This window comes from Taeniopygia guttata, chromosome 3 (assembly GCF_048771995.1).
Source record: "Taeniopygia guttata chromosome 3, bTaeGut7.mat, whole genome shotgun sequence".
NCBI lineage: Eukaryota > Metazoa > Chordata > Aves > Passeriformes > Estrildidae > Taeniopygia > Taeniopygia guttata.
In genome coordinates this window covers 4603901-4620734 of record NC_133027.1, presented here as the reverse complement: position 1 = coordinate 4620734, position 16834 = coordinate 4603901, and the positions used below count along the sequence as shown (strand labels likewise).

Below are 16834 nucleotides of genomic sequence, written 5' to 3'. Positions count from 1 at the left end.
AATCGGATCTTCTGTAAGAACAGAAGGACTTTTTAATTCCTTTACCTCAAATAGAAATCTGTTGTACCCTCTCTTGCTTTTCCTCCCTGATGCATCCAGACTTTTCAGTAAAGAAGCAAATCCTTTCTGAAGTCAGGATATATCAGTATAAGCACATGATTGGAGACAAAAATATTACCAAGATGCTGAAGCTCAGTCCTGAGAATCAGGACACCTGGTTTTTCTTCATGCCTCTGCCCCTGTGTCCCAGCCAGACATTTATCCTCTGTGAATGTTTATTTACCTTTCTTTATTTGTATTTAATTATATGCCATTTAGAATTTGCCAGACATGAATTAACATTTAGTAGTCATTGGATAACTCAGACAAAAAATGATCTGTGTTGTAAAATGGAAAAATATTAATGGATGTTATTAATATTGATGTAATGTGTTGCAGGTATAATTTAATCCATTATTGCAGATTTCTTTACATGCTTGTTGCTGAGCTATCATTTAATTTTTCCCAGTTTCCCCAATAGTCTGAAGCTTCTTTCTGTCTTAATCCCCAGCTTTTATCCAGCACAAAAAAAGTGATTTTTCCCTTTAAGCTCCCTTCCCACCACATTACATTTCAAACTATATTACATGGGTTACATTATGGGTTGCTGCACAGGCAGGCCACGATGTAATTCAGCATGACACATGACAAGCAAAGATGTGTTGAAATACCTGAGACTATTAGAACCAAACAACCCTCTGTTAAAGTTTTTTATTACCACATAAATATTCTCCTGGCTGACCAGTGTCTCAGAGGAATAAATACTCCATTAGAGGAAAACCAAAAGCCAAGGTATTGCCCAAGTATGAGGTTGTTAAGAGAGAGAATAAAAAGGAAAATCCCTAGTTTTGTACATGTTCTTCGCATGTTAGAAATAACAAAACACAGTTATAATGCAAAAAAAAAAAATTGCACAAGCCTATCTAATTGTGCTGAAAATAGACAATATAAGATACAGAGAGTAGAGGACATTAAAGACATAAGAATTTTTCACAAAGAGACGGCTGATAAAAAAATGAAGGGAACTTGTTGAGGGAGTGTTGGAAGACTGGCTGGGTTTTTCGAATCAAGCTCAATGTACAAAAGGACATAGTGATCCTAAAATAAGATTTTTCCCTTTTCTGGCTTCAAACTTTGGAATTAATCTGATTTAAGATGAAATCAAGAGAGTCAGGTGGAAGGACTGGGGAAAAAGCAATGCAGCAGGTCATGGACAAGGAATGAGATGGTGGTGGCAGGCCTTGTGCTAACCAGAGGTGTGGAGAATGGCTGTGAAAGTTGAAGGGCTGGGAAGGGTCAGAAAACAAAAAGGAAAAATAAATTATAGGGAAAGTAAATCTTGTTTAAACTTTGGAGTTGATAAATGTATTCCTAATGAACAATTAGGAGAGACAGCTGAGCTGAGGGAAAAAGTGCTATGTGGAAAATTGTTTTTGTGGGAATGTTACAATGAGTTAGAAGTTGGTCATCAAAAAGAGACTGGAAAAGACACCAAGAAGCAAATTATTTGAACAAACAGACCTTTTCACATGGAGAAATAAGGTAAGGAAGATGCTTGCCTAGAGCTTTTTATGTGTAAGTAGATCCACACTCTTAATTGTGTTAGGAGTGCTAAGTTGGTTGGAGATAAGAATAAACTATAAGATATTTAAACTGGATTTCTCTGTTCACAATCTCAAGTATTGTAGACGACCAGTATGATAAACCCTGCCTGTTCTAGGCCAGAAAGATCTGTGGGGTACAAAAAATTAGAAAAAACTGTGGTTTTTTTTTCTGTCAGTGCTACTTATCAATTGAAAGTAAAATGGTGAAGTCTGGATGGTTCCCAAAACCTTTTCAAGACAAGGTGTTCTTTCTAGCAGATGAAAATGAGTGATTGAAAATGCAGGAAAGTATGGGCAGATTTGTCAGTTCTGTCAGGAACTAAAGACAATCTCAGCCATGAAAAATCTAGGAACAATTCAGAGTATTTGTGGTGAGCTTCAGTTTAACAGTGAGACATGACACAACAGCATCACAAACATTAACTAATGTGTGTAGTACAAACTCCCAGTTGTTAGAAAATTTTGCTGTTGTGTGTTCTGAAGTAAATCGATGCCATTTTAGATTTAGAGTGTTTTACGGATGTGTTTTACTACACTAATTCAGTTTTCCTTTCTCCTCTCTACCTACTGCTTTCCCCCCGCCCCTTATGATCTCAAGTGACAGGAAAAAATAAACCAAGAATAATTGTGAGCCATGTTTATTATGCAGAGTGAGCATAGGTCTCTGACAGGATACTTTGGCCAGATGTTGGTCTTTGCTGAGGCTGTTTTTCAGTTGGAAAACCAGCTTAACCATCCCCTTGGGAATTTCTTCTGTGAGGGTTAATTCCAGATGGTGAAGAGCAAGCTTAGCAGTTCTTGGATAAACCACTCTTTGGTGTCAAGAGTGAAAGTCAAATAACACTATCTGGGACATTCCTTCAAGCCACACTTTCCTTGCCATTACAAGAAGTTCCTCGTTGTATAAGCATAATGGGGTAAATTAGGGTAGCTTTGGGGATACTCTAATTTAGGGCATGAATAGGTCAGGTCCTTGGTGACATGAAGCATTTGAGACTATTCAAACAAGGAGTCAGGAAAAAAGGTTTTATAACTATCCTTGGACCGGGCAGGTAGCAGACTGGAAAAGGCAGTGTTCTGAACTGTGAAGTTGTACCCAGAAGTTCATGTTTTACCACCTAAGCAAAATATGGTGATGCCAGTTCAGAAAACAGGCAAAACCAGAGGCCTGTGTCTTCCATTCTTGATCAATGCTTCTCTTTCTGTGTGCATGTATTTGTAGTTGCGTCTCCCTAAGATGAAAATCAAGTGATGCTGATGTCCAGTTGACCCCATGGGGAATGTGGTTGCTGATGGGAAAGTTCAAAAATCAGATAAAATTTCATTGGGTTCAAGTAAAGGGTAACTAAAAGAATAGGATGAAACCAGTGAGATAGGATTCCATTTTATCATTCTTACTGAAAAAAAAAAAAAACCTGCTTTAATTGTGCAAAAGGTTTTTCATTTGATGCAAGACCATTTGATAAAAAGCTGTTGTGAAACACTGGAATTATTTCCATTGTACTTTATATTACTTAGGACTAGTCCATCCTGTAGACAGAGTTGGAGAGCTGACAGTTGTCCTTGTTAACAGAGGTGGAAAAAAAGTTTGTTTTTTTTTTTAAATTATTTAATCTTCATTTTTAGATTGTGATTAATTGGTTGGTTTAGCAATCCAAGATCAGTTTCAGGTTTCCTGAATGGTGCCTTCATATTGTTCTTAGCAAGGACAGCAACGTTTTGGGCCACAGGCTGAAAAATATCTGGAGTAGCCCCATAATACTTGAGATCAGACTGTAATGGTCTCTTCTAGCTCAGAAAACTCATGTGGCTACAAAACATTATATATTTCTCTGCATTCATCAATAGCATCCCAGAAGGTCTAACAGGGAATGAATAAATCTTGCAACCATATTAAAATATGCAGGTTTTCTGAGCCTGTTTTTTTGAGATACTTAGGATGCTCTGTCTAGTTACTTAGCCCCTATCATTCTGTGCTTTTTAATGTTAATTATAACATATTTTAAATAGCATTTATTTTATATTTATTTTCAGAATCATAAAATTGTTGAGAAACCAAATTAATCTGAAACAGCTTTTATTCACTTATTATTCCTCTATGAAACCTATTTTTTAATATTTAGTTTCCTTTTTTTGTTCCATTGAATGCTTATTTTCTTGCTATGGAATTTTCTTAAAGTTCTTAGTGGGATTTTTTTTGGTGTGTGTTAGAATATGTGGTAGCAATTTTAAATGCCTTCCGAAATATTAGGTTACCTACAGTCTATCAAACGATCTTGTAATCTCATCATAGAATCACACAGTCAATCACTGATAGCAATTTTTAACAATATTGGCATAACAAAGAAAATCTAGAAAAGGAAAATATGCTGGTGTCATATCAGTATATTTAAAAACAGAGATAAATGAACTGACAAGAAGGATAGACTGATTACTTTGAAGTTGACCCTAGAAAAAATACTGGAAAAGTTGCCACAAGACTAATTTAATAATGACTTTTAAAATTAGAGGATATAGAGCATTCCTCAGTGTATAAATTCTTTGAGGATGCAAATTGTTCAAGCCTTATTAAATAAACAGAAACGTATGGAGACCTGACCCTTCACAGTAGGGTTTAAACAGTTTTGCAGTTTCCATTACTAAATGGTCTTATGCTATTTGTAGGATTTAGTTTGTTCCTAATTATTCCTAAAAATTAAGTTCATTGTCATTAATCCTACTAACCATGGGATTTTCTTTGATGTCTTTAGCTTCTCTTATCAATTTTCTACACTTTATAATGTTTAATTTATATTACTATGTGTGTTCGGATCTCTTTCTTTCCAGTTGTCACATGTTGCATTCTTATTTCTAATTAGTGCATTTCTTTTGCCTTTGAACAAAGTTTTACTTTCACACAACTTGGTCTCACAGCTTTATAAACTCATCTTAAAAAAATCCCAATTTTCATTCTCATTTTTTGGATTTTTTTCCCCTACCTTTTAAATCTCTTTGAAATTTCCCAGTTTTGAGAAATGAATTACTTTGGAGAGTCAAGTGTATTTATTACTGTTTTGTCCTGTCCTCTCGCTGTATGGAGTGCAATCTAATAATAACAGTTGGTCCCTAGGCTACGACCAACTGCCAGCCCATAATTAATTCATCTTTATATTTTTCTTAAATTTGAAGAGAAGTTTACTGCTGGTTGCATATGTCTCCCAAATTGAAGCCTCCCATTAAAAAGATATTTCCTTCTGTTATTTATTTATTTTTTTTAATTATGGATAGCTGCTCAGGAAGTAACTCAGACTGTTTGAGTCACTGATCTGTGACGTCTCCTGCTTTCTCAAATACCTCAGCCAGGCTTCATAAAATGACAAATAAACATGCACAGCCATAACACATTTGCATGATCAGTAGTCAGGTGATACACCCAATCTCTAAACTTTCAGAAACACTAAATAAAAACCATTCCAAATGGAACAGAACCAATGAAGCCCACACCCTGTCCCCCTATATCTCCAAAACCATGGTCCTACCTCCCAGTTGGCCCCTGGCAGTATGTCTGGTTCTTTTCCTGGCCACTGTCCCCCCACATGGCAATCCCAGCTTGATCTCTGATGTACCTGATCCTTCAGCTCAATTATTCTTCAGCTTGTCTGGCAGCTCAATCAGTATTTGGTGAATTTAGCTTGATTTGGGAATATTTTACATGACTGGCATGCAGAGATAAGCTTTCTCTCTTGAGTTTTTCTCCTCTTGCTATGTCTTGATTCAAACAGATATAAAAAATATAATTAATAATAATAATTATTTAGGATTCCAATAGCTGTTGATGGAGGTGAGGATATTGGGCAGGTGACACATATGGGGCTGTTTTGTGAGCCACATCTCCTCATGTACTTCCCTGGAGGAATGTGTTCAATAAGAAAGCCACTGTTATGTACCCATAATACCTTCTCTTGTTTACTTGGTCCTTCCTAAACTGGTTATAACATGGAATTTCAATACAGAAGAGATAGAACAAGATTTTATTACGAGATTTTAATTCATGTACAGTGCTGCAATCAGTGAGGGCTGTTGGCACCTTACCTAAATCCCTTCTCCAGATATTATGTAAAAAAACCAAACAAACTCTGGCTCTTTATATTCTCACACACTTTGCTAAAACACTTGAGTTTGTTGACAGTGGAAAAAAGTTCTATATATTTCAGGTCAGTCTTTCTCACATCTTCTTCTTGCTGATATTACACTTCCTTTAACTAGCTCTTGGCTGCTCCAAAAAACCTTCTGAATAAAAGTTAGCTTTATTCCTGACATCAGTTATCATCTGCCTAAAATAATATCCTATTTTATATACGAATGTGATCCTGTAGTGATAGAACCCAGGCTTCCATAAACGCCAGATCTCAAACCCAACCTGTTGTTCACCTCCTGCTGTTTCTGTCTCCAGCCTGAGGCAGGAGGAATCCTGAAGTGAAGTCTGGACAGCTACTGATGCGAATCAAGCCCAGCCTTTGCAAAAATGAGCTAGGGAAAGATTTTGAGCAACCCTGGGGCGCTAAATCTTTCCTGTGTGAAATATAGGTGAAATCCTACAACCTCGATGACATTGGGTGTGCTTTCCTAGGAGTTTCTGGCATGGGTCTTGGATAAAAGATGAAGAGAGAGTGAAAAGCTGTTAAAAACAAAAAGGCAAAAGGGCTACTCTTGCAAGTTTGTAGCATATCCGTGTGCACTGTTACATTAGGAAGAACTCTGGAATAACTGTAATTTGGATCAAAGTCAGCGTTGGCTGTCTGCTCCTTCACAGATCTATATCCCAAATAATTTTATCCTTTGCTTCCCTGCAGAAGAATCCTTTTGGACTGGTTTGGAAACCTTTGGAGGTTCAGCAATTGTTTACATATGTTTTCTCTTTCAAACTCATCTCTTGACTAATCTAAGTTCACTGGAGGTGGCCTGAGCAGTGAATTAGCCTGTAAATCATGTATTTACCTCACACTGAGATCTACTCATCTGGTTTTGATAGCTGGGAGTTTGTATAACTGCAATGAATCCCTTCTTCCCATCTATTTTACATTTTTATTTACTGTCAGAAAATCATGGATGTAGAGACAAAATCTAGTGGAGCAGCTCAGTTTGCATTGCTGTAGATGTAGTCCAAAGTTTCCATTAATGCATTTGAAGGAAGGATAAATAATGATGTGTAAAAATGTCATCGTAAAAGGACCTTACATGCCACTGGTGTCCAGCCACGCCGGTGTCAGGTTTTGATCTCAGAGTTCTCAGGGAAGAAAGGTATGGGAGATCTCCAGAGAATAATTTAGGATAGTACACTGTATTTCTGGGGGTATTTCCTGTCCAAATTAGTACCCAAAACATTCCCCAGTGCAACATTAATGAACTCAGTGTTCTCTGTGCTACTGGAAAAAATATGGCTTTATGTAGGAGACATAACCCCAAAGCTGAGGATATTTGTGCTGATATGCCAAACTGTGTGTGTTTTTATTAATTTGGTATATGTCTGTTTTACTATTCTGTTTTATGCTTTAAACATTAGGTACTCATGAGACCTTTACTCAAGTCTGCAATACCCTAGACTCATGAAGCTGTTTCCAGCAGATCAGAGAATTTCTCCATTTCTCCTTTTCCCTTCCTTTTCCTGTTGCCTGATTTTCTGTGCAGGTGGGGGATTGGAAGATAAACAGTACATTGTGCATGCACAGCACAGTGGGGCTCTGAATTCATTCAGCTCCAAGCATGGCAATGATAATAAATAATAATATTGCGCTGTTTGACACCTCAGTTTTAACTGGAGCTTTCTGTGCCTTCTCTTCTGTCTCTGGTGGCCAGCAATAGGACCTGAGGGAAGGGCTGGAGCTGTGTCAGGGGAGGTTCATGCTGGATATCAGGAACAGGTTCTTCCCCCAGGGCGTGGCTGGGCACTGAACAGGCTCCCCAGGGAATGGCCACAGCCCCAAGGCTGCCAGAGCTCAAGAGGTGTTTGAACAACACTCTCAGACACATGTGATGTGATTTTTGGGATTCAGGAGTGGGACAGATGATCCTTGTCAGTCCCTTCCAATTCAGGATATTCTGCTATTCTGTGGTTCTATCTCAGAACTGGAAAAAGCACAGCAGTAGTATCAAAGGGGGCAAAGTAAACCTCAGGGGCGAGACTGGGGAGTTCCCAATAGCTTTCACCCTGTTTATTAAAGACATGCACTAACTCCTGTTGACTGGTATTTCACTCTTTTACCTGGAGGCAGAGACTTCAGGCAGATTGTAATTTTTATGGTTTTGTACTTGCCATTTATTTTCCCCCAAAAAAAGTCTGAGATGATTCCTGCCTTCTCTGTTTTGAGAGCCTTTGGCCCTGAATTCTGCACAAGAGATTTTAGCAGTGATTACTCATTCCAAATTTCTCCTTTAAATGCATTGAGATTAAATAAACAAAATAAATGGAGCTCCTACATAAGAGCTTTCCTCTTCCTCTCCAGATTTTTTTTAACCTTTCTTTTTCTTTTTACAGAGCTGTTCTCATCTTTGAGCCTCCTTTTTCTTGAATCCTGCCGGTTTAATTCAGTCATTTTAATATCGTGAGCAGTAGAGAGAATAGGAGCAGGAATCAGGTTTGTGCTGTTGGATTGATAAACAGATGCTAAGCCGATGTGACACAGATGCTACTGCTGAGCCAGGAAAAGCAGGTCAAGGTTATTAGGAGAAAGTGCAGCACAGTCTCATAGCTGTAAGCAAAAAGGCCCTGCATGGAGCCAGCTTTTTCTCTCTTCCCCTCTCTCTCTCTCTTTCTCACTCTTGATTGTCTGGTGGCAGTGCATGTTCCAGGAACTTTTTTTTTGTTGGTTTTTTTTTGATTAATTTCTATGAAAGCAGGAATTAATACTTCAATCACATTAGATTTACAGGAACCCTCACACAAACACAAGACACAAGTGTCTGGCTCCTTTATTTTTTAGGCGCACTGAGTTTCTCTTCTAGAACACACTGCTGGGGCAGTAATTTCCTAATTCTATCCTGAACAATTTGAAGGTTCTGAGGCAATATTGGGTGAAATCCTTGGGAGTAATCCTTCTGTCAGGAAGGATTTCAGGCAAAAAACAGTACAATGTGTTTGAATTGCAAAAATAGATTTTTTTTTCAATAGAAACAATATTTCATATTGATAAGGTTAAAAAAATTATTCTGCATCACAGAGGAGCAAGGCAGACTTAGTCCAAGAACTCTAAATAAATAGATGGTTTCCATTCCTGTACAACTATTCTTCAGGTAAAACACTAAATATTGGACTGGATATGAAAATTCACTATAGGTTGCTGTCTGGTTAATAATAGAATCCCAGAATGGCTTGTGTTGGAAGGGACCTTAAAGAACATCAATTTCAAACCCCCTGCCATGGGCAGGGACACCTTCCACTATCCCACGTTGTTCCAAACTCTGTCCAACCCAGCCTTGGACACTTCCAGCAATCATAGGGCAGCCACAGCTTCTCTGGGCAACCTGTGCCAGAGTCTCACCACCCTCACAGGGAAGGATTTCCTCCTAATATCCAATATAAATCTGCCCTCCTTTGATTTAAAAACATTTCCCCTTGTCCTGCCACTCCAGGGCCTTGTAAAAACTCCTCTCTCCAGCTCTCTTGGAGCCTCCTTAGGCACTGGAAGAGGCTCTGGGCTCTCCCTGGATCCTTCTCTTCTCCAGGTGAGCACCCCCAGCTCTCCCAGCCTGGCTCCAGGGTGGAGGGGTGGAGGAGTGGAACCCTTGGAGTAATTTATGTGTTCCTATAGGAAAGAAAAGTTGATACAAGGTGTAAGAATGATGTCAATCTGCCCTGCATGCATCCACATCTATCTTACAGAATTTAATGCAATATTTATATTATCAGTCTTGCTGGAGCAAAAAATTCCTGGAATGATGTGTACCTTGGTGCCCATTTTTCTGGAAACATTAAGTGGTTACATTTGGCAAGAAAAGCAGCTACGCAATAGAATGAGCAGGGATCATTACAGGCATCTGTATTATTTCAGCAACAGATTTGTCCCAGACATTATTTATAAATTCAAAAGCTTTAACCTGTAAGAGTCCATTAGATAATTCAGTTTCTCCTCCTGCATTCTAAAGGCCATTGCATTTCGTCTACTTTTCCCTGTGCAATACCAGTAATTTGTATTTGGCTGAATTAGCTCACATTGAGAGACAATTGGACCTAATCTGAAGACATCAAGAACTGGAGGCTCCATGAGTTGTCCTGGTTGTTTATTTTGGTGTTCAAAAGTCATGACTGCTTTTTGATTTCCATTTGTCTGTCTTTAACTTACAGTCAGCCTTGTTATGCCTTTCTCTGCTGGCTCAGTTAGATTAATTTTCTCTGTGCTTCAAAATACATAAAAGTGTGTTTGCATTCTTCTTTTTTCTCTGGGGTCCTTTTCATTCTTGATATATTTTTTAAATTATTGTACAGCAGAAAATGATGTGGTAATTCAGTATGGAGAATCCATGCTCGAATCACAGTATTGCAGAATTTTTAGGGTTGGAAAGGAACTCTGGAGAACATCCAGTTCAACTACCCTGCCATGGCAGGTTACAGAGCAGGAGCAGGTGACAGACGAGTGCATCCAGGTAGGTTTGGAATGTCTCCAGAGAGGGAACTGCACAACCTCCCTGGGCAGATGTTCAGTGCTCTTCCATCCTCAACATAAAGAATTTCTTCTTCACATGGAGGTGGAACTTGATGTGTTTTAGTTTATGGCCATTGCTCCTTGCCCTTTGCTGGCACCTCTGAACAGAATCTGGCATCATCCTTGACATCCACCTTGGAGATATTGATAAGCATTAATGAGATCCCCTCTCAGTCTTCCCTTCTCTAGACCGAGCAGGCCCAGCCCCTCTCTCTCCTGGAGAACTGACACTGAGAAGGAATTTTCCTGGAGGGCTGAGCTGGCAAGGACTCCCAGAAATTAAACAAACACTCAGAAGTCTGCACTCAGGACAGAGAGATTTCATGAAATTTTATGGGCTGGGGATTTAACTACTTTGTGGCAGTTCTGTGGCAAGGGATGCTTGAAGAACAATGAGCCAAGGATGAGCAAGCAGTGCAGCACTTCGGTGATAGAGGCCAACTTTGCACTGGGTACATTAAGAAAAATTGAACAGCAGATTGGATAAAGTGATTATTCCCCAGTGTTTGCTTTTGGAAAGCCCTATATTGTGGGACTGGAGTGTGTCCAGTGGAGGCTTTTAAGGGACCTGGAGAGTAAAGCACATTTTGTGGAAGGCTGAAGGGATTAGGTTTGTTCCACCTTGAGAAAAAAAGGACAATGGGCAATATAATCGCTGTCTTCAGCTTCCTAAGGGGAGTTTGCAGAGGTGGTGCCATCAGAGTGTCATCTGAGATGCACACAGAAAAGACAGAAGGCTAACATTACAATAAATGCAATTATAATTAGATATTAAAAAATAACAATTTAAGGAGAGAATTATCAGGCAGTAGAACTTCACCTTTCGAGGTACGAAAATCAAACTGGACAAGACCTTGGTCTTGGACCATCTTCATGAAGTCTTGAAATTTATTCTAGTTTGAGTTGAGTTAATAATGCATTATAGCCCTCCAGATATCCATTACAAACACAACACTTCAATTATTTAATTTTTTTAAAATTTTAACTTCCTTTTCCTTTGGCAAAAAAAAATTGGAAAAATAAAACTTAAGTAGTGACTGTGAATCTGCTTCCCATTTTTATGAACTACACCTGAAAAAGGGAATTGACATGCTTATTATTATCTATGACAGTGTGACTTTTTCTGGGGATTGAAATTGACAGGAAAATGGAAAAATAATAAAGTTAATTATTTAGCCCATTAGTCAAAATCTGGATGAAAATCAGCTTATTTCAACTGAGAAACACTATTGTAGTTCTCTGTGTGATCTGTGGAACAGAGCTCTTCCCTCAAATTAAGGGGCAGTGGGCATGTCTTGGGGTCCTTCATGTTAGAGCACCAAGAGAGATTCAATGTGACTGGGAAATCCAAATCTTGCTGGAGGAAGACATAAAAACCAGAAGCTGCGACCCCCACAAGAGCCCCACAGACATTTTTGGTGTCAAATTATTATGGGAGGATTGGTTTTGCTATTTGTTCTTTTTCTGCAAAGACCCCACCCTCCCCCCCCCAGACTTTTCATACTGATTTTTTGATTCAGAATTTCCAGTCAGCCTATCTTTTGAGAGCTTGGTCTGTTCAGTTGGTTTGAGATGAGTTTAATACACCCAATCCTTTTGCAGAATTTTTTCTGGGATATCTGAGAAACAGAATTGTTGTTCATGATGACTAATCTAACTCAGCTTTACTGACAGTCAAGTCCATCACCAGACTGAAAACAGCAGGATTTACAGGGATCTATTGGCTCAGGAAGATACACGTGCAGTAAAGCCATAAAATTCCCAGTTCTTACATTAGATAACAGGTTTTACAACATTTAAGTGGCAAGATATGATTTCAGAATAAGGGAGGATTTTAGAAAAACAGAGCATAAAAGAAAAATAAACTTCCACATCTTCTACTCACCCCCTACCTCAGATTTCAGTAATTCTTTTGAAAAGTGATGTTTGCAGTTTTTCCAGACCTTTTGCATTTATCAAGCCTCCTGTATTGTTCTTGCATTAATGTGATAGTTAACTGCTTTGAGTTAATTATTAATCCAGCTCAGAACAATCTCTTCTAAACAGAGTCGTTAAATGGAGGTGGAAGAAAAAGAGAGAGACAGGGAGAGAAAGAAAGTGAATGAGAAAAAGAAATATTGAAGAATGAAAGAAGAATAAGAAGAGAATCAACAAAAAGGCAACTTAATTGCCTTTATTATGAAAAAGAGAAATTTAAGAGAATTTCAATGTTAATGATTGGAGGAGGCTCAAAGGCAAAACTGTAGGAACAAAGTAAGGGTTTTCAGACACTTCTTTCTTTTACCTATTAAAAGAGAAGTGGATCGTGGATCCACAACATAAACCTGCCCCCTCTGTGTGGATTCAAGGCTTTAACTCTTGCACCAGCATGTTTCCAAGGACACTCACTGGTTTCTCAGCTGAGCCATTTAACCAACAAATTATCAAACCAGTTAGATGAAAACACAATAGTAGTTAATCAGCTTTTACAAGCTCACACATTGAACCCCAACTGTAAAAACACTTCATTAGTAGCTTCTCATTTGTGTGGCTTTTCTCTACATCTCCTGTGTTCCACTTCGAATATTTCTACGAGATACAAACCAGTCAATAAATGCTTGAACTCCTCCGTGTCTTTACTGAGGGACCCCTCTAGAGCCTATTAACACCCATTTTATGGAAAACAGAGCAGGTAGCTACCTCCACCATGTGTTGGCACTCTCTAAAAGGCTGTTAATGCTTTGTGTTTCAGGGCATAACAAACGGAGGCATTCCCAGGGAAGGAAAAAAAAAAAAAAAAAAAGCAAGCCCAGTGGGTAAAAAGTAAATAGGTGAAAATATCTGTCCTGCAGAATAGAGCAGAAGAGAAACTGGAACATCTGAGAAAGTTGTTTTGCTAGTACACCAAGAAAAAGATCACTGTGTTTCTGTTGGTTTAGCTTATATATGTTGGTGTAGCTTCTATATTCCTCAAAGAACTGTACTGAACATAAGGCAAAACATGCCTTTGTAAGTACACCTATTCTAGAAATTTTACCAGATTTCACAGTGGAGAGGAAGAGTATGATTAGTTTAATTTTAAGGGAAAATGTCCTACCCAACAGTATTTTCACATCTTCTTCTTCCTCCCTCAGCTCATTTTCGACCACGTGGGTTGATTTTAAGTACATTTGACTGAGAGGAATAGATGTCTCAGAGATATGGTGTCCTGACAAGTTTTGTGGAAGCTGGCAGCTGGGGAAAGGAAAGATAACCAACAGTGCCCTCACCATGGGAAAGAGAGTTTAAATCCCTTCTTTTCTTCTTCCAAGGACGAAGCAGCCTGCTGGCCCATCAGCACATGCAACAGCTTGCCCAAGCACACAGAAGTAGGAGAAAGTACAAGATCACGTACAGAAGGGTTAGTGAATGTGCAAAACAAAGTGAAGTAGTCAAAGACAGAAATCAAGTTTAATTCTTGGGCCTAGATGATATTTTACTTGTAAACATTTGTGATTTTTATAGCAAAAATTGTATAATATATTCTTTATAGTTCACTCTAAGGACAAGGACTGTGTTTTCACATCTGAAGTGGATTGCAAAGGATATTTGAAGCTACTGGAGGTACATTAAATCAGGTCTGCAGCTTGGAGAAATAAAATATAAGCTTCCCAGGGTGAAATTCATGTGCCCTAAGTTAAATAACTGCAAGCAAGTTGCTTAAACCTGAATCTGCCACCCTACGGCTCAGTTTATAGTCTGAGAAGAGCAACAAGTTCCTCTTAAGGTGATTCATGAATCCTGAGATAAATAGAATGAATCTGTCTCAGAAGGCTTCCCTCCATTGACTCTGACAGGAGCCTGGGGTAAGGAGCTCAGATGAGGTGTCTGACTTCTCCCTGTCTAAAGTGAAGAGATGCAAATCTTAACCCTGATGACACAAATGGGTTTTGTTTCACTCCCTAAGTCAACTTGTGGTGCAATGAAACTGACTTCAAACAGGCTGGGAGAAAATAGTTCCAATTTACTGCTGAAGAGAAAAGAACTGTTAATTTCTTGCCTCAGAGCTACCTATTGTGCAATGTTTCACTTATTGAAGGAAATAGAAACTTGGTAAGGACTTGACTGTTAACAGAATTATGCTTCTGCCTAAAAGGAGTTTGGTTTTGCTTTTAATTTCTATGTGTTTGTGATCAGTGTTTAGAAACACATCTTTCCCTTCTCCCTTCAAAATATCCATTTGAATAAAAAATAATAATTATTGAATAACTTAAGAGAAGTTACCTTCTCTTTTCTCACAGGAACCTGAATCCTTGTGTAGTTATTGGGTCAAGCAGCAAAAATGAGTTTAAACCAACAGTGGTCTAATATTGAGAGCTGGTCAGTTTTGAAATTATCTCTCATTGCAATATCTGCCCTTTTGGAGCTGTTGGTTACATACATCAAATATTCAGCCAGGAAATAGCAACACCCCTGTACAATCTACAATGAGCTGCAATCACAGAGCATTTGAATTACGCAGATGCTGGTGATATTTTCAGTTTCTGTTACGGATGGCAGCCAAATGCTGAGGGTATGAAGCTGTGCCAGGAGGTTTGGAGTGGATATCAGGAAAAGGTTTTCCCCTAGCAGGTGGTTGGGCACTGGAACTGTCAGGATCTTATGTAGTTTTAACCAGGGAGAACTTAAGAGTCCAACCTAAGATATTTGCTTAGATGTGCTCTGGAAGTCAGCAGAAAGAGGTAGGTGTCACCTGGCTCTCATGGACAGTCCTGACATGGACTAAAGGGCTTTATGGAGGTGCTGGTCTGACTTCATTGGCCTAAGCATGGCTTTTTAGCAGCAAAGATTAAAACCAAATTAATTCCACCCTGCAAATGAACTTTTGTAATCTCTCTTACTACAAAAATTATTTTTTTACCTGAAGGGAGGGTGCAAAGGGGACAGAGACAGGTTTTGTGCCAGGTCCCAGTGCCAGGACCAGAGGCCATGAGCACACAGGGGAACATGGGATGTTTCTCTGAACATCAGGAATCAACTGTTACTGCAAGGGTGCCTGAGCACTGGCACAGGTTGCCCAGAAAAAGGTTGGATGTCCTATCACTGGAAGTGTTCAAGGTCAGGTTGGATGAGGCTTTGAGTAACCCCTATGATTCTATGAGATAAATCTCCAATCTACAAAACCAGGTTTTTAGTAAAGGGCTTATTCAAAATTTAGTATGACCAAAAAACTGTGATGGGTAAGATCTGAACCAGAAAAATAAAACTAGAAAGGATGATTATTTTTAAATATAATTTTTCTACAAAATACATCTAAATGGCTTTTCCCATCTGGTACAAGACCTTTACATTCCAATTCAGTGCAGCTTTCTGGCTGGGTATGATGCTGGCTGCTCTCATTCCTTCCCTCTTATTAGAGAGGAGCTGGAGAGGGATGACCTGGAATTTGTAATGGATGTGGACAGACAAAAACTATCCAGGCAAAGCAAGAACTGAATTCTCTGAAGACAGAGAACAAGCAAAATAAGTGTTTGTCTTAATAAGTAAGTAAAAAAATATAGAATTTTTATTATGGATTATGCAAGAGAAATTGGTTAATTAATCCATTTTCTTTGTTTATATTTTCCCTGGTTCTAATCAGCATTGATTTGATTAGAGCCATAAAGACATTAATTCTAGAGAACCCATCCTAAAGAGAAGCAAACTTTCAAAACCAATGGGAAAATATTTCTATAATGTCCTTTTATTACTTAACTATCTTGAGAACTCTCTGAAGAGTTATTCTGAGATATTCAGGGGCTCTCAGGGATTCGTTTTGGGAAATTTAGGGGTGATGTAAGATATTTCCACTCTGGTTTTCCATCCTGCTCCCCCATCAGATGTAATCACCTCCCTTGCAGGGCTGGTGGAGTATGTGTCCAGCTGTCTCCACTGCTTATTTGCAGTCTGGTGAATTAGCTGCTAATGAAGAAAGGTTTCGAATGTACCTGACCAAACTTCAGTGGATAATTACACTCATAACTTTGTTCTGCTGATTTTAGTCTAGGAGATCTAGTAGGATTAGTAACTTCTGTTAATGAGGTGGTAATAAAAACCAAGGAGATGTCAGCAACTCTTTACAGCTGTTTGCTCAACTGACGTGATGGGAGCCCTCAACATATGAATCTAAATCCCTGTGTGAACTGGAATGGCTATAATTCAATTTAGCTTAATTTACTTTGAAAGTTAATTCAGTTAAATTGAATTAAACCTCTTTAATTTCGAACAAAGGTGTCCACATTTGAGTTTAAAGTAGTTTAATTAATCCACTTAAAAAAGCTAATTCAGATTAATTTTGGTGAGCATTGTTATGTGGATGGGCCTGTAGGTTCAGTTAAGTAACATCAATTAAGGTATTTGCTTAGAAGAAACATATTCCTCCTGAGCAAATGTGACTGAGCACAGCTTGGATAAGTTGTAAGATGGAGCAGAAATGGTGAGGCAATGTTGGAGGGGTAAAAATTTCTCCCAGGGAGAAGTCCACACTTGGTTCTGCTTTGTTTGGACTTGCTGGCT

General features: G+C 38.7%; 1 long non-coding RNA gene across 2 annotated transcripts; it reads right to left on the bottom strand.

Annotated features, from left to right (window-relative positions):
- Positions 1–9643: 9643 nt before the first annotated feature.
- Positions 9644–12292, bottom strand: LOC140683537 (uncharacterized). 2 transcript variants are annotated; one of them, XR_012054715.1, is made up of 2 exons: positions 12214–12292; positions 9644–10455 (listed from the first exon to the last, which is right to left on the bottom strand). It is a non-coding gene; the product is annotated as an uncharacterized lncRNA (long non-coding RNA). The 2 variants fall into 2 exon arrangements; XR_012054714.1 differs by having other exon boundaries at positions 12207–12286.
- Positions 12293–16834: the final 4542 nt, after the last annotated feature.